We start from the raw sequence: 17234 nt of genomic DNA, 5'->3' as shown, positions 1-17234 counted from the left end.
CTATACCATCATTACTTGCTTGCCCCCTATCAGGATTTGACTGTTTGCTAATTACAGGATGATGGGTGGATGCTGGGTCGTTCTTCCCTGATCCTGGAGCATTCTCTTGCTCTTGCTCTGGCAATGAGTTCTGAATTATACAGCAAGAGCTGTTCATTAGTCTGTTACAAAGAAGTACCTCCATTTCTTCTCTCTTACTGATAAAGGGGCCTTGTTTTCTAGGTCATTACTTCAGTTTCCAAATAATTTGAAGGCCTGATTCCATGTAATTAGACTAGTTTCAGACTAGTCAATTGTTACCTTCTGGTTTTCTCTGGGCTCTTTTACTAAACCATGTTGCTTGGATTCCTTTACACTTTCAAAACTGTCAATTTCATTACATCTTTTACTAATAAATGACTTGGGTGAGAGCAAGTTATTTTAGCATTATCTAAACTTCAACATTATTTACCTTTTTGCTGCAGAACGAGGAGCAGAAAGAATTAAAAACTTGTTAATAGCTGATATTTGCATACTATTAAGAATGTGGAATGGTTATTGGTTCAGATTTATTTTTAGGCATTGTCATCTAGATTTATATTCTGACATAGAAACATTTAACCTGAGATGCTGAGATCTAAAGATACAACTCAATAGCTTGTTGCTGAAAGCCATGTGCTGCATTTACATGACCTCTGTCATTCTGTCTTAAACCAGTGCTACAGGATTCTGATTGTCTGTTCTCCAGAAATCTTTTTTCCTCAGTGACTGGACAGAATTTGTGGCTGATTGCCAGCAATGCTGGACATAAGCTGCTTTGACAGATTTACCCTTTTAAAGCTGTGCTTTATTTTGAGGGAAAATTGTCTCCTTTCCCACACACACAAAAACAAAACCAAAAAAAAAAAAACACCCTTCAGAATGTGACTGAGATAAACCTAGTGCTAAAGAGAAAAAATCACTATGGCAAATGAATCCCAAGCTTAAGATTTTTAAGTTCACTAGGTCTCTGTAACCACAGTGAGGACTGACTGTACTTTGCTGTTCACCAATAAAGACGAAATCAGATTAAGTTGTTGGCTAGTGATATAATGTATAATCTAATAATCTAATTTCTCTAGTTTCCCTTTTTCCTCCCATTTTAGCATCCAAATTAAGAGCATGTATACATCTAAACTTTTTCCTACAACTGAGACTCAAATACAGATTGAAAATACAGTTGATATACTAGTATAAGCCTCTTAACTGCTGTACAGAAAACATGCAGGACCTGCAGCTGATGTGCTGCCCTTGAGGAAGAAGCTAGGCAGTTTGGTGAAGGCTGAGACAGACATTTTGGAGAAGCTAGCACAAGATGCACCAGATAAGACTGCGACCTAACCTGAAATAATTCATAATTGAGAAGCCAGGTGAGCCTGTGATCCTCTTTTACTGATCACCTACACAATTTCAGAATTCAGTCCTGAGTGATGGTGTGTCTTCTGTGAGCACATAAAAGTGAGAAGTGGAGTGGAAAGGGGCACAAGGAACCTCTTCTCCATTTACCAGGTTGATTAGTGAGGGGGAGAGAACATAGAAAGGAGGAAATTGTCCAAATGAACAAGTTCCTCTTACCTCTTTTGATAAGCATTTTGCAAGTCGAGATTACCAAACAACCCAACATAGCAAATTTACAGAAATAGCAGAAGTTGCTCTGTTCAAAGGCAGCACCTCTCAACATGGACTTAGTGGAGCCTAGATATAATGAAACTGTACTGGAGGGGAAAGTGTTTGAAAGTATAGCTTCATGCTGTGGGGAGTTCAGTGTTTTAGGGGCTGCGTGCACTCCTGCTTGTTGGCAGGAGTTTGTATGGATGGGAATCAGGAAGAGATCCCTTTGCTTGTTTACCCTCTGCTAATCAGGTTTTGGGACAGCTTGAATATTGAAGTTTGAATATGATATTTGGTTTGGAATGAAAATCTTAAGCAGTGTGAAGTTGGAGATTTGATCTAACAAATTCATATGTAAGTCTATGTATGTGTACATACATATACATACATAATAAAGCAACAGACACAGATGTTTCAAGTCCAATTGATCAAACTATTATTTAAACAAAAAATGTTTAATACTTCCCAAACATAAAATAGAAGTACTTAATGGAGTACATAGTTCATTCTGTAATTGGTAAAGCCTGAAGACAGCGAATGTAAAGTGCTGTGATATTATGTTTAAATTAAGTACTAAAACCAGTTGAAACATCCTTTTGTTCCTTTTTATGAAGTACAGCTCTACTGAAAAGAAACAGCAACGTATTCATAACAAATTCATAGCATTTTATTGCAATTGTATGATCCTCACTACCATGTTATTTAAGTTTCTCCAGGTTTTTAAGGCATTTATCTTTACAGCATCCCTGCTTGGAAGGCAAACCACCTTTTCTTACATTTGTGGAGTAAAGACAGTAAAGACCTGCTTATGAGTAGATCAAATACAAGAGATGCAGGCAGAAGCTAAGTACCTATAGCTGCAGATTTCCATGGTTTTCTATATTATTTTGTAATAATTATGACCTATAAATAAACATGCTAAACACATTTCTGTATTCTTCCTGCATCTCTGTCATATAGAAATGTGCAGTGACATGTCATTTAAAAAAAAAACAAAAAAACAAAAACAAACCCAAACCAAAAAATACTGGGAAGTGACATCCCATAAAGAACCTCACAGATTGTAAATACTTAACTGTGCAAAAGGCACCGACCCCTCTCCTCCTTTAACAAGAGTTGTAACTGAGGTCATAGCTGCCTTTTCCAGTCCGCGTGGTACTCCACCCATGCGTTGTTTTCATGGAGAACTTGAAATCATGACAAAAACATCAGAAGGAAATAATGCTTGTGTTGAATTTATGTTTTGGATTTTTGTTTGTTTTCTTGAAAGGAGGTTCTTCTTCAGATGCTGGTTATTTTTAGTGCTTATGAAACCAAAAGACAATGAACACTGGATGGAGCCAGGAAAGCTGTGAGCAAATATAGTATTAGTGAAAACTTGCAGACGTAGAATAAACCAGTTGCCTTTGTCCTAAGCACCACCAGTTCTGGATATTGGCTTCTTTTTTTAAAAAAAAAAAAAAAAAAACAACTATCCTGTTGTTGGGAGCTTGTCATGTGGGTGGGTGGTCTTTCTTCAAGAGATCATAAATTACTGTCTTCTGTGACCTAAAGCAGATGTGACTGTGCCTCTCCTCCTATGTTTAAAAATAGAAAATCCTGTCCTGTGCCAGAACCCTATATTCTATATGCATTGGCAAAAATTAAGCCTTAAGACAATTTAAGAGGGCTACTGAGTTTTTATAGTTTTTAAAAAATATTTTATGGTGTTTTATACAACTTAGGCTAGTATAAAAAATTATACAATTTTGATGTAATTTAGGTTTCATAGCTGCTTTAATGAAACTTGAAAAGAGCAGAAAATATTATTAGAGTATTACAAAAATGCTGCCACCTCTGATGGTAATGTTAGGTTCTTCAGACCCATGGCAACTGGCAAAAATTGGAGGGGCTGATGAGGTGTTCCAGGTTATTCTGAGGTTTGGACAAATTTTGAAATGCAGGAATCGGAGGAATTGTGTAGTGGCAACCTGCTCCAGTGTTAGTTAGCCACTGGGTCCAGTAACTGTGGTAAAATTTTTGTGGGCAGTATTTACCTTCAAATGATAGTCAGAACTAGTATTAACTAAATTGCAAAGTCTGTGTATACAGTCTTGTGGTTTTGTGATTTTTCACTAGAGATGATCTGGAAAGATCATCAAATTCTATGGATTAAAATACTCAAAGAATCTAGTCTGAATTTGCAAACTGGATGTAAATACACCAGATGACTTTGGAGATACAGGAAAAGATACTGTCTTTCAAGATTTTTGTTAAGGCAATGAACGGCGTAGATTCTTTGTATTTGTGAGCTTTAGGGAAAGGTAACTTCCAAAGAGGGATTTCAAAGCTGAGAGTCTCAACTGCTTGATACCATGTGATGGACCAGCCATTTCAGATAGGGAGAGCAGTCTGAAAGCAAAGCAAGAGAAGTAACTATATGGAAGATGAGATTGCAGTAATTGGCAGTGCAGGAACAAATGACAATTTAAAAGATTTATGGAGAGCCTTGTCTTTTTAGAAAAATTATTTTTATTTGAAATGGCAGAAGAATACCAAAGAAGGTATCAGTTAGGGAAATCACATTGTCAAGGAGGCTGCTGAAGGAAATTATTTTAGTAGCTGCATGCCACATCCATTAGAGAGCACTATGTGCTGTAGAAACAAAAGATCAAGCATGGGTGTACATATTGGCTCTACTTTGGTATTTTAAGATGGTGTGAAGGAAAGGGTGATACTTCAGAATGAAGAAAAAAAATAATTTCTATACTATAGCCAACTGACTAGAGTGAAATGTCTCTTCTGAGAAGCTTAGTTGTAGCCATGAGGGACTAATATGCTGTCTTCATTTTACTCCAACTAGAATGCTGTAGAACTGGCTTCAAAGAACTTTGCTTTTTCTACCTTGAAAGCTTTGGAAATGCTGAAAGTGCAGAATGTACATTTCCTCGCTAATTTTGAGTCATAGTTACCTTTTTCACCTCTGTACCTATTTTGTGCTTCAGTGTAGATTATTTTATTGCAGTAGTTTCATTGCCATAGTTCCTCAGGCTGTTTGAAGCAGTCTCTGCTCAATCAGCAGTTATTTATAAAGGTGACCGCTTGACCTGCATGCCCTGCCAAATCAGCCTGCCATGGTGTGCTATTGATCTGCCCTGAAATAGAAAGACTGGCTTAGTCTTCAGGATGCTTCCATTACCTGTATCTATAGAGTGCATGTGTTTATCATCCAACTGGCAAGAAGACCAACGCATGCTGTTTATCCAGCAATATCCAGCACACTTTATCCAGACAAATGTGAAAATAGAAATATCACTGTTTCGTTTTTTGGGTTTTTTTTCCCCTTCAAAAATAAGGTGTACATTATTAGAAAATAATGCCTGGGATCTGACAACGCTTTCACTGACACTCTTGGCCACGTGTCCATGTGTATGGATCTCCTTCCAGTCGGGGCCTCTTGTAGGGAAAAATTTGAGGCTGTCATACAAGTCTTTCACAACTACTAGTCCTGGCCCATGTAAGAATTCAGGAGCTGCTCTTTTAGGGTACCTCTGAGGTCTCTAAAAGGTTTCTGGAGGATGGGATGGGTGGGTGGTTTGACAGCTGTTGCAAAGAGCTAGAGGTGGGGCATCCTACAGTAGAGTCCTACCACCCAGACCAAGTCACAGCCGATTACTTAATAGTTATTAAGCTCAGAATCTATTAAGTCTGATCCTACATAATATCCAAAGAGGCTTTATTTTAAGTAGTAATACCATAATAAAAGGTTAGACTCTTACTCTGATGAGCAGTATTCTTTACTGTGAATTAGCTATGGATGGTAGTGTTTCTGCATATTTACATTTAAAAAATTTGTAAATATCAACAAACTGTTCAATACAAAACATCTGGAGAAGCTAATGTCAATAATTTATGGTCCCAAATCTATGCATTGATACTTGTACAGCACTGGTCCTTGGTAACACTTTTCTAATATTCTGGTTTTTTGGACTTGTTACTGAGTCATTTATGTTTCTCCAGATTTTCTTTATAATACTGTCAACACAGTGTATGGTTTGTTCAGGGGAATTTGAAAACCGGGTTATTTCCTCTAGGAAGCAAACTGTTATTAACTAATCCAAATCTTTAATTAAAATTATCAAATCAAGTTTTCATTTGTAAATTATCATTTACAAATTTTAAATTCCTGTCAGTAGATTTTTGAAGGGAAAGATTCTTTCATACAAAGCAATATTTAAGTTTGTATTTTTCCCATATGCTTCTTCAGGACTGTTGGAGGCACGTGTTTTCTACCTCAGCATCCAGAAACCAATGCAAAGGACTATTGTATTAGTCAAGAAGAGAACGCAAAGAATTATTTGTATCAGGACAAAAAAGCATGTTTCAGCTGAAAATCTTAGTTCATCTACATCTGCATTAAGTTATAGATGAAAGATGTTTACATTGTGTAGGTTCAGTGACACAAGCCCCACCAAGCAAGCCATATACAAATACAATTGTATCACAATAATGATAATCATAACTGAAACTCTGTCTCAGGGAGGCCTTCTAACAAGATTGGTGGAGAAATTGCTACTGTATGAAAAAGCAGTGACAAAGTAGATAGCTGAGAAATACAATTAGGATGTATATGCACTTGGTTCCAATGGGAAGGATTAAAAAATGGGACCCCAGAATTGTGGTCAGGAATTAAGGACATGGAGATACACTGATGCTGAGGAGCTAGATGCTGGCCAGTGTCTGAGATTCAGAAGCCACACTGGGAATCAGAAAGGGAGTATGTACAACAGGGCAGGGCCCTAAAGAAAATGCAGGTCAAGCTGCAGAAACTTCTGGTGCGGTAAGTGGGCACAGGGAGCAGATCTAGGTTGGCAGGAGCAAGCAACAAGGAAAAGGAGTAGCAATTCAGCCAAGTGGCAAATTGAACATCTAGGAACAGCTGGTGGGATGACTCAGCTGACTTTTGGGGAAACCCTCTATTCAGACTCACAGCCCAGGCATTGCCTTATAAGGCTTATCCCGGCTTTCAGTTCTCATTTGTTCGTAGAACCCAACTGCTCAGGCAGAGCCTGACAAAGGCTGAAGAAGAACCCTTATGCATTTATCTGTTTCACTATTTATTCTTTGTGCAGAAAACTACGTTTTCAAATGGAGACTTAGGGTGGCTTTTGTTTTTTCTTTTTTCAGCACTGGAATTCTGTCTATGAAGTATTGTTAACACTGAAATGGTCACTAAAATAGTTATGTCTTTCCCAAATTAACATGTGCATGTGCACACATATATTTGTGTTGTGCATTCATGTATACATGCACAAACACATGCATGTAAGCTGAAGGATATTACCCAGGAGCACTGGCAGAGACACTATCATATTTTATTATTGTCTAAAATGTTATTTGCTGTGGGGAATGAAGAGGAAGTGTAATCAAGCAGCTTATTTTGTAGGGACACATGCAGCTCTATTAATCAGAGTTTTTAAATGGGGGATAATTTCAAGGTTACGTAGCGTAGCTGTGATACTTTTGACTTGTAATAAACCTCACTGTTTATTTTTTAAAGGCTACATTTTTAACTTGGATCCCTAGAGCTATATCCATATTTCTGCACCTAAATACAAGTGGCCTTGTTTTCAGAAATGAAGAGCACCTTCAGCCCCATTTGACATCACTGAGATTCCTGTGCTTCTCTAATAATAAAAAATGAAGATACCTGCAAAATGTCCCATCATGCACTCCGCACTAGCATTAAAATACTGAACTTTTAATATCCTCCACCTCTCAGATTGTCTTCATGCAGTATTGTATTGATTCATCAGGAAGGCAGACCGGTTTTGACCTTGATAGGATGTGACAGCATGTTAGGACTCTGCTTTTACAGTGGAAAGTACTAAAACCCACCATTTTGCATTCCCTATTTCTGTGTGAAAGCTGAAGTAGTTTTAATTGCCACAGCAATTGTCTATCTGTTTGTTTATTCTTTTGCTTGTTTTTGTAAGAGTACACACCCCAGATCTGTGGATGTCGTCCAACTTGGCTGAGATTTAGCACAAGATAGATCATTTTTCACATTCAGTTGTTCTTATTTCCCAGTTTAGCTGTTCAGACTTAATTTTTTTTTTTTTTAACACATTTTTGAGTTGTGAAGCTCTACTATTCTCTGGCTCAGGGAGATAACAGATATCCAGAAGTTTTGAATTAGATTTTTAAAAATTACATAAAACCAAACATAGTAACTTTTCCCTCACCCAAGTCTCTTCCATTTATGAAGAACTCTGAATGTTTTCAAGAGTTAGCAAAATCTCTTGTTGAAATTTACTTTGAAGGCTGTATTCGTAATGATATAGACAAAAATAGTTGTTGTGGTTTGTTTTTTTTTTAAATACTATGTTATATACTTATTATCTAGGCTTTAGTGTTATTTAAAACACAAATTTGCAACAAAATAAACCATTATTGATGCAACTCCTGGTAAACAAGTGTAAATCCACTTCTGTGTTTGCTTTCTACCGTCCTCATTATCTGCCTGTTTTTCCAATGTTTGATGGCATTATATTTTACCTAATGCAAGGACTTATATAAGGATGGAATTAACCTCAGTCAGGGTAAGTCAGCATTGCTCCATTTCATTTGAGTAGAGCGCTGAGGAGCTGGCCTGTATCATTATGCACAGGCAGCTAATGCTATCAGAGGGACTACTCATGTGTTAAAGATTGAGGCAGACCCTTTGAGCAGGCACTGTGTGTTTTGTCTGTGTCCATATGGCACCTACCAAATGTTTGTATTGCTAGGGCATAATGCTAACATGCATCCTAAAAAGATAAATATGCTTGATTAGAATTAGAAATGGGAGTTTTCCATAGGCGCTCTACTAAGCTAAAAATACTGTATTAAGGCCGCTAAAGAGCATAATACAGTAATTTGGTGTCCTAGAAATGACTGGGGCTTTTGCATACAGGATTATCTTGCAGCTTGAATCAGACAGTAATGATACCTGGCCGGGCCCACACTCTGGGAAAGTCTCAGTGAAGCACTTGGGAGAAGTTACAGAATTAAACACTTCCTCCCTGCACTCCTGCACTGCTCTCCCTGTCCCTGCCCTGCCCCTATCCATACCCCATCCCTATGGTGCCGCAACTGGGGAGAAGGAAGAATAATGTGATGTTATCTTCTGATTTTTGCATTCCATGCAGAGCACTTCCTTGCAGATCTGCTGGTATAGAAAACTTAAATTAGTGATTCTGAAAGGGTTTACATTCCCTGAAGCATGAGCCCCATGGCCTCATCATTTTTGTTACATGTGTCCAAGTAAAAACTGGCATGCACACTTCATACAAGTGTGTATATCTACAGACTTTCCTGTATTTATTTTTTTTTTTTTAATATGTGAGGTATTCAAAACACACTTGCATTTACTCTTAATTCTCTAGGCTTAGAAAACCTAAATCTATGGTATGTGTTTTTGGTAGATGCCTGTTTTTCTGAAATGTGGATTTAGTCCAAAAATCCTGAATTTGGTTATTTCTCTGTGGCTTGATTGCTTACATTTCCTAAATTTAAGAGAGATCACTTGTTTAAAACAAGAATGAGATTGACATGAAACCAGATTATGGGCCTCAAACGTTTCCTGTTGCTTGTATAAAGGAATCTGTAAGGTCATAGCAGGAATACAAAGACAAATTCGAGACGAGTCAGGTATTGAAGAACATTATATTCTGCAGAAGGCTTATTCTTACTCTCTGGTGTACCTTATCTGGGAAGATATATGGGTGACAATGAGAAAAGTCCTGAAAGCAGTTGCATGAAGAAGATTTTTTATGAATAATTCACTTTATGCCTTCAGAACCTCAGAAGTAGCTCAGTTATATCAAAATAACTTGGGGATAAGGGGTACAGTTGCACAACATTTATTTTCACCTATTTCAGTTAAAGTAAATACTACTTGGAGGAATCAGTGCTCTGCTCCTAGCTTATATTACCATTTGAAAGATCGTCCATACTGTAATTTATACACCCTAATTTGTTTGTGCAATTTGAATTTTGAGGAGCAGGGGGAAGACGGATATGTGAAGTATTCAGCAAGATGGTATATATAGGCACTGAGAAGCAAAACAGCGGCTTGAATGGACTGAGGTGTAGGTTTTTTTTTTTTCCTTACAGTTTCAGATGTTTTTCACAATTTGCCTTTATTTTGTGACTGTTCAGTTTTAAACGCACAGGAAATTCCCAACAAGAAAACATTGGCAGCGTGTATTTTAGGCAGAGGTGGTGAGAGCTGTAAACTTTATTTAACCAGTGAAGAATCCTGAACTGTGCAGGTGTTAGAAATTACATGGTGTTAGAGTTCAGTGGTTTTGGTTGTGAGCTATAACGGTTTTATTTCAATGTGTTTTTTTCAGTTTCAAAGCACTGAAAGACAAATTATAGTGAAAGACAGAATTATAGTTGGAGCAAGGACTAGACGTACTTTGGGGGATGTTCAGTTTAGGGTCATCATATTTGTGTTGTATTTTTTTGGCTCTGGAATGTTTGGAGTTCACCACCATCAACATGTACTTAAAAGACGTTTTTCAGCCATTGATTACAGAGTGGCCAGCTTTCATAATAATTGATGCTTCTTGGATTCAGTTACTAGTGAAATACTAAAAATAAAACACTAAATAATCTTCTGGTCTTCATGGCTGAAGAGGAAGGCTTAAAAATTAGGTGCTTCAGGTGTATGGCTCCAGAAGATAAAGATCTCGGTATCCTTAAAAAAAAAAAAAAATTACCATTTTGGGTAGTCGATCCTTATATCATATCCTGATATCTCAGTTAATCCTGAGAACGTAACTGGCTCTGGTGTGGACCCTGCAGGGGAGAATTTAGAAACATCTCTCATTCAGTTTGCAACTCAAATGTGAGCCTTTCTGTGGAAGCTGTCATTTGAGCTGATTCTCAGATAGTGCAGTTCCATCACGTTTTTGGCTTTGGGCTGCTCGGGCCTATATTCATCTAACCTCATGAAGAGTAAATGGGGCTGATCTGATAACCATGGACTTTGGGAATAAGATATGTTTTCTGCAATTCAAGCAATACTTTTACTCAAACCTATTAAATAATGACAATAATTATTTTTCTACTAATAGTGTGAATACTTTAATAGCAGTTACCTACAAAAGTACTGGTGCAGTAGTTTTATTTTACACTGTGAAGGTGGCAGAGTTGTCCTTCATCTGCGGAGAGCCTGAAGGGCCTACTCCTTTCTCTTGACCCTAATGAAAGGTGCTCTGCGGGATATCTGCAGATGTTTGCCTTCAGAATCACTGTTTAGTAACCTTCTCGTCAGTGTAAAAGGTTTACCAGTAAGTTTGGACTAGTCTAGAGTAGCAATGGGAATCTGAATTTTTCACAGCATTTCACAATTAAGTTCTCTCCAGATTAGGACACAAGCTTGTACCCACTGAAGTTAATAAATGGTTCTTAGACTTGGATCGAGGACTTCAAATCTTCAGTATCTTTCAGGAAGTAGAACTCCTTTGCCAAAACAATTAGAAAATACTGTGGTATGCAGCTATCAGTTTTTGAGGCATAGATCAAGATACTAGGTTGTAGCACGTAATCATTTCCGTCTCTGTTTTTGTAGTTTCCTGGTATGAAATAATATCAGTAGTCAAACATCTATGCCAAGGATATAAAAGCAGAGTGAGCTGAAAACACATTAAACAGTTTGTTGTAATGCTGTGAATGTTATGTCCCATTAAGCAGCTGAGTGAAGTATTTGAGCTCTGTATGCCATGGCAGACATGTTTGGGCTTGTTTATTGACCGGACAGCGTTTAATTTTTCTACTGAGTCACAGATAAGAAAGATTGTTTTCCTAGACTAGAGGAATAATTCAAAATTAAGAGGTGCAGTCTTTGAATGCAAACATTGTCATCATGAGAAAATCGTAACCAAATTGATACAGGAAGAGTTTGTATGAGCATGGTGTGAAACATAGCACTGGACTGGTAGGAAGGAATTGAGGTCTTGCAGTTATTTCACAGCCAGACCTCCCTTGAGGAGACTGACAGTGTTCAATCCTGCTTGGGGCCAGCTCCCGCCTCCTCATGACACCCGGGCCCTTTGCCAGCTCTGCCGCCAAGCCCAGCCGCTCGCACCATCCACTGTTGGCGGCTTGCTCCATGCTGTGCTCCCTGGCCCCCCTGCTCAGGGTGCTGCTACAAATTTGTTGCTTCTAGGAGGATTTACTAGAGGTAACTCAAAATTAATTACTTGAGCTGTGTGCTTCATCTGGAGTATGGCTTCCCTTCACAAGTAAAGGGTCTGTTTCACCAACTAGAAACCACGCAGGTAATTAAAAAGCAAGTAGCAAAGGGCTGGGTTCTCCCAGAAGTGTAGAGGTGGGAGAAATTCACCCAGTAATACATTTCTTTGTCAATGGGATTTTTTTCTGGGGTATGGTTTCATGCTGGTCAGTAATACCTAAATATTGTAATAATGGCTTGTTTGTCTTGGCAAAAATAATAGAAGAAATCAAAACTTTACACTGAAATTAGGAAAACTCATTACATGAACTGCTGATAATACCACATAATATGAATTACCATAAGCAAATATTTTATTTTTCTGACATCATGTAGGTATTTAGATATTTATTAGTTCAAAATGGTCTGAGGCCTCTTCTTCCTCTCCAGTGGACATGCAAAAAGCAGCATGAGCGGCTGACATCTTAGGGCAGCACAGACCTTGCTTTTTTTCTGAAACAAACCACTTGTTGTCTTCAATAAGAGACGATGGATAGGCCAGGTACACATTACCACAAACTGAAGAGGAGCTGAACAAATTCTGTTTTCTTTTGTTTGAATAAAAGCTAACAGAGAAATGCCAGCTATTTGTCCCATTCTTGTTATAAGGAGAGTAAGAGGCAAATGTTGTTCCTGTGTTGCAAGGTCATGTTTAGTACGAGTTTTATCAGTTGCTGCAGCCTGGTAGAAAATACCTATTGGTGGTGTAAATCAGGTTCACTTGTGTTCATGAGCCAGCACCACAGTTGCATCTCAGTTACAGCACGTGGCCATGCAGCTAGATTTCTAAACAGGAAATGAAATTCAGCTCTTGTACTATCCTTCCTGTTGCCATTGCATCCTTCTGCATAAGCAGTGTGCGCGGTGCTTCTTTTCTCCAACTGGGGAGTAAGTCAGGCCAACTAGAGCAGCGACGGGTGTTCCTTAGCTGTCTCCCAAGGTGTGTACCAGAGGACCAACCACCTCAAGTGTATGTATACAAATGCAGACAGTCTGGGATACAAACAGGAGGAACTAGACCTCCATGCCCAGGCAGAAGGTTATGATATCATAGGAGTAACTGAGACATGGTGGGACAACTCACATGACTGGGGAAGCACGATGGACGGTTATAGGCTGTTTTGCAAAGACAGGCAGGGAAAAAGAGGTGGAGGAGTTGCACTCTATATTAAGGAAAACCTCGAATGTATCGAAGTTAACTATGGTGATTGTGAGTGCTCTATTGAATGCCTCTGGGTTAAAATCAGAGGGGTTGTCTCCAAGCAGGACCTTACAGTGGGCATCTGCTACCGACCCCCAAATCACAATGATAAAGCCGATGAAGCAATATTTGGGACACTAAGGCAAGCTTCTGGTCAACAGAAACTGGTTCTTATGGGTGACTTCAACTACCCAGACATTTGCTGGAAGAACAATACAGCAGCTCACATGTCATCCATCAAGTTCCTGGAATGCACAGAGGACTGTTTCCTCTTACAAATGTTAGATGTGCCAACCAGGAAGGAGGCGCTACTGGACCTGCTATTCACAAACCAAGAAAACATGCTTTGTAATATCTCAGTCAGTAACAACCTTGGCTGCAGTGATCACAATATTGTGGAGTTCGGGATCCAGCTGAGCATGCTGAAGGTTAGCACTAAGACAAGGGTTCTAGATTTTAGAAGAGCAAACTTCAGCTCGCTCAGAGCTCAGTTGGGAGGGATTCTGTGGGAAGCTTCCATGGAGCATAAAGGAGCCAGTGAGTGCTGTGTGTTCTTCAAGAATGCTCTCTTGGAAGCACAAACCCAGTTTATCCCCTATAAAAGAAAGGGAAGTAAGCAGAGCAAGAGGCCCCCTTGGCTCAACCACGAGCTCCTGGATCTGCTTAAAACCAAAAGAGATGCGTACCAGAGATGGAGAAGTGGAAGATTGTCCACTGAGAACTACAAGGGCATTGCCAGAGTGTGCAGAGATGCAGTTAGAAAGGCAAAAGCTCAACTTGAATTGGAACTGGCCAGAGATGTCAAAAATAACAAGAAAGGATTCTTCTGGTATGTAAGTTGCAAGCAGAAACAGAAGGAAAACATAGGCCCACTGTTAAACAGTAGAGGTGTATCAGTCACCAGCAATGCTGAAAAGGCAGAGGTTCTCAACACCTTCTTCACCTCTGTCTTTATCAACACTGTTGGATCCCAGGCGCTGGGAACAAAAATCCAGGAGGATCCCAACATAGACTCACTATCAGTGATGAAGGAGTCAGTATGTGAATTATTACAGGAGCTTGACTCCTACAAATCGATGGGCCCTGACGCCATCCACCTGAGGGTGTTGAGAGAGCTGGCTGATGTCATTGCGGGACCACTCTCTATAATCTTCGAGAAGTCGTGGAGATCAGGAGATGTCCCAGAGGACTGGAGGAAGGCAAATGTTACCCCTACCTACAAGAAGGGCTCAAGGGAGGATCTGGGTAATTATAGGCCCATCAGTCTTACTTCAATCCCCAGGAAAGTCATGGAATGGATCCTCTTGGGGGCCATCACGAGTCAACTGAAGCACATGACTGGGAAAAGCCAACACGGCTTCACAAAAAGCAGATCGTGCCTGACAAATCTGGTGGCCTTCTATGATAAAGTGACCTGCTCGGTTGACATGGGGCGAGCGGTTGATGTTGTCTACTTGGACTTCTCCAAGGCCTTTGATACGGTTCCCCATGGCCTCCTCCGGGAGAAACTGATGCGTTATGGCCTGGACAAGTGGTCTGTGCAGTGGGTGAGGAATTGGCTGACAGGCCGCACCCAAAAGGTGGTGGTAAATCGCTCTTTTTCAAACTGGCAACCCGTCACAAGTGGGGTTCCCCAGGGATCGATATTGGGCCCAATGCTATTCAATATCTTCCTAAGTGATCTGGATAATGGGATAAAATGTAGCCTGATGAAGTTTGCTGATGACATCAAATTGAGTGGGGAAGTAGACACTCTGGAAGGGCGAGCCACCCTGCAGGAAGATCTGGATAGGCTGGAAGAGTGGGCTAACAAGAACCTTAGGAAGTTTAACAAAGACAAGTGTAAGGTCTTGCACCTGGAAAAACATAATCCAGGAGTGCAGCTCAGACTGGGATCCACCTGGCTAGAGAGCAGCTCCGTGGAAAGGGACCTGGGGGTCCTGGTAGACAGGAAGCTCAACACGAGTGAACAGTGTGCTGCTGCGTCCAAGAAGGCCAATAGGATGCTGGGTTGCATCAAAAAGGGCATCACCAGCAGAGATAAAAAAGTCATTATCCCTCTCTACTCGGTGCTTGTCAGACCACACCTGGAATACTGTGTACAGTTCTGGTCCCCGTTATACAAAAAAGATGTGGACAGGCTGGAGGGGGTCCAGAGAAGGGCCACCAAGATGATCAAGGGTCTGGGAAGCCTGCCGTATGAGGATAGGCTGAGAGAGCTGGGTTTGTTCAGCCTTGAGAAAGGGAGGTTTAGAGGTGATCTCATCACCATGTACCAGTACTTCAAGGGGAGCTACAAAGAAGATGGAGACTCCCTTTTTACAAGGAGTCACATGGTGAGGACAAGGGGTAATGGGTACAAGTTACTCCCAGGGAGATTCCGATTGGACACGAGAGGTAAATTTTTCACAAAGAGAACAGTCAATCGTTGGAATAATCTCCCCAGGGAAGTGGTTGACTCTGCTACGCTGAACACGTTTAAGACTCAGCTGGACATGGTGCTGGGCCACCTCGTCTAGATTGTGCTAGAAAGGTTGGACCAGATGATCCTCGAGGTCCCTTCCAACCTGGTATTCTATGATTCTATGATTTAACATGTCTTGAGAAAGTCATACATGTAACAGGAGTGCACTTGGCAAATGTAAATTAAAGGTAGCACATTGCTGGACAGGAACAAGGTCACCACTGTGCTGCCTACTTTGCCTGTGCCAGACCCCTGAAAGCCCAAGCTGGAGCTGCTGCTTCCCCTGTGGAGTCAGGGTGGTGGCTACTGCTGTGGGAGCAGAAGGGACGTGACTCTTTGGAAGCCATAGTTGCTGCTATGATTTCTTACATGGTGCCTACTTCAGACTGGGGACGCAGCTTTACTATAATGTATCTTAACTGTTAGATACTTTGCGTAATAACCCAGATGTTAGTGTGTTTTTTAAAGTTAATTTAAAACTAAAACTAAGCAAATATTTGGGAGTAGTAATTTTTGGGGAACTGCAATTACCTTTCACTGTGTTCATCATCGTGAGCGTGATATTCTGATCTACAGCACAGTCCTCATGTTTTACCTTTCAGTATTCTGTTATCTTTAGACAAAACTGACAAGTGCACTTATGAGTCCTGAAGGGCCTCAGGGATTTTGTTTACTGATTATGAAGTTCAGATACTTTGTGTCTGTGTGAGTTCTCATAATTCTGTTTTCCTATTTTGGGAAAACAATAGAAGCATCCTAGGGAGTATCAAAAGGAAAAAGACCGATTAAAATAGGCAAAGTTTAAACCTGTGTGGCCTGTTTTTTCTTTCATTTAGTCTGACTTTACAACTGAATGTAGACTCCAGTCTACATAAGCGCGGCTCACTGTGGTTTTCTTTGTGCTCTAATTTACTCTCGTGCAACCCTAATGTCAGTGGAATGGCTGAGAGTGAAATCACAGTCAGGCCAAGAACTCTTAAGCTTTCTAGAAGGTGGCCTCAGGTATGTCATGAAACAGTGACATAGAAAAGGAAGAGATATATGCGAAACAGAATGAATAAAACAATACTTAGACAAAACAAGCACAATATATAGGTTAGATTTACAACTTCTTTAATCTTTTTTTTTTTCATATTATGGTAACTAAAAACAAAACAAAAGGAAGTTGGGTGGAAGTGTCGACCTGCTGGAGGGTAGGAAGGCCCTACAGAGGGAACTGGACAGGCTGGACCGATGGGCCGGGGCCAACTGCATGAGATTCAACAAGGCTAAGTGCCGGGTCCTGCACTTCAGTCACAACAACCCCATGCAATGCTACAGGCTGGGGGAGGAGTGGCTGGAGAGCTGCCTGGCAGAAAAGGACCTGGGGGTGTTGGTTGACAGCTGCCTGAACATGAGCCAGCAGTGTGGCCAGGTGGCCAAGAGGGCCAATGGCATCCTGGCCTGCATCAGGAATAGTGTGGCCAGCAGGACCAGGGAGGTGATAGTGCCCCTGTAGTGGGCACTGGTGAGGCCACACCTCGAGTACTGTGTTCAGTTTTGGGCCCCTCACTCCAAGAAGGACATTGAGGTGCTGGAGCATGTCCAGAGGAGGGCAAGAAGCTGGTGAAGGGTCTAGAGCACAAGTCTTATGAGGAGAGGCTGAGGGAAGTGGGGTTGTTTAGCCTGGAGAAGAG

The 17234-nt window shown here is 40.4% G+C and overlaps 1 protein-coding gene across 15 annotated transcripts in view; it reads left to right on the top strand.

Moving 5' to 3' along the window:
* SYNE1 (spectrin repeat containing nuclear envelope protein 1) overlaps positions 1 to 17234 on the top strand; it is a 320818-nt gene that overhangs the window by 23675 nt on the left and 279909 nt on the right. The window lies entirely within an intron of this gene.

The sequence above is a fragment of the Nipponia nippon genome, unplaced genomic scaffold (assembly GCF_047370975.1).
Source record: "Nipponia nippon isolate SJK-2023a ecotype South Korea unplaced genomic scaffold, ASM4737097v1 scaffold_4, whole genome shotgun sequence".
Lineage (NCBI taxonomy): Eukaryota > Metazoa > Chordata > Aves > Pelecaniformes > Threskiornithidae > Nipponia > Nipponia nippon.
The sequence above is the reverse complement of the archived record's forward strand: the minus strand, read 5'-3'. Positions and strand labels throughout refer to the sequence as shown.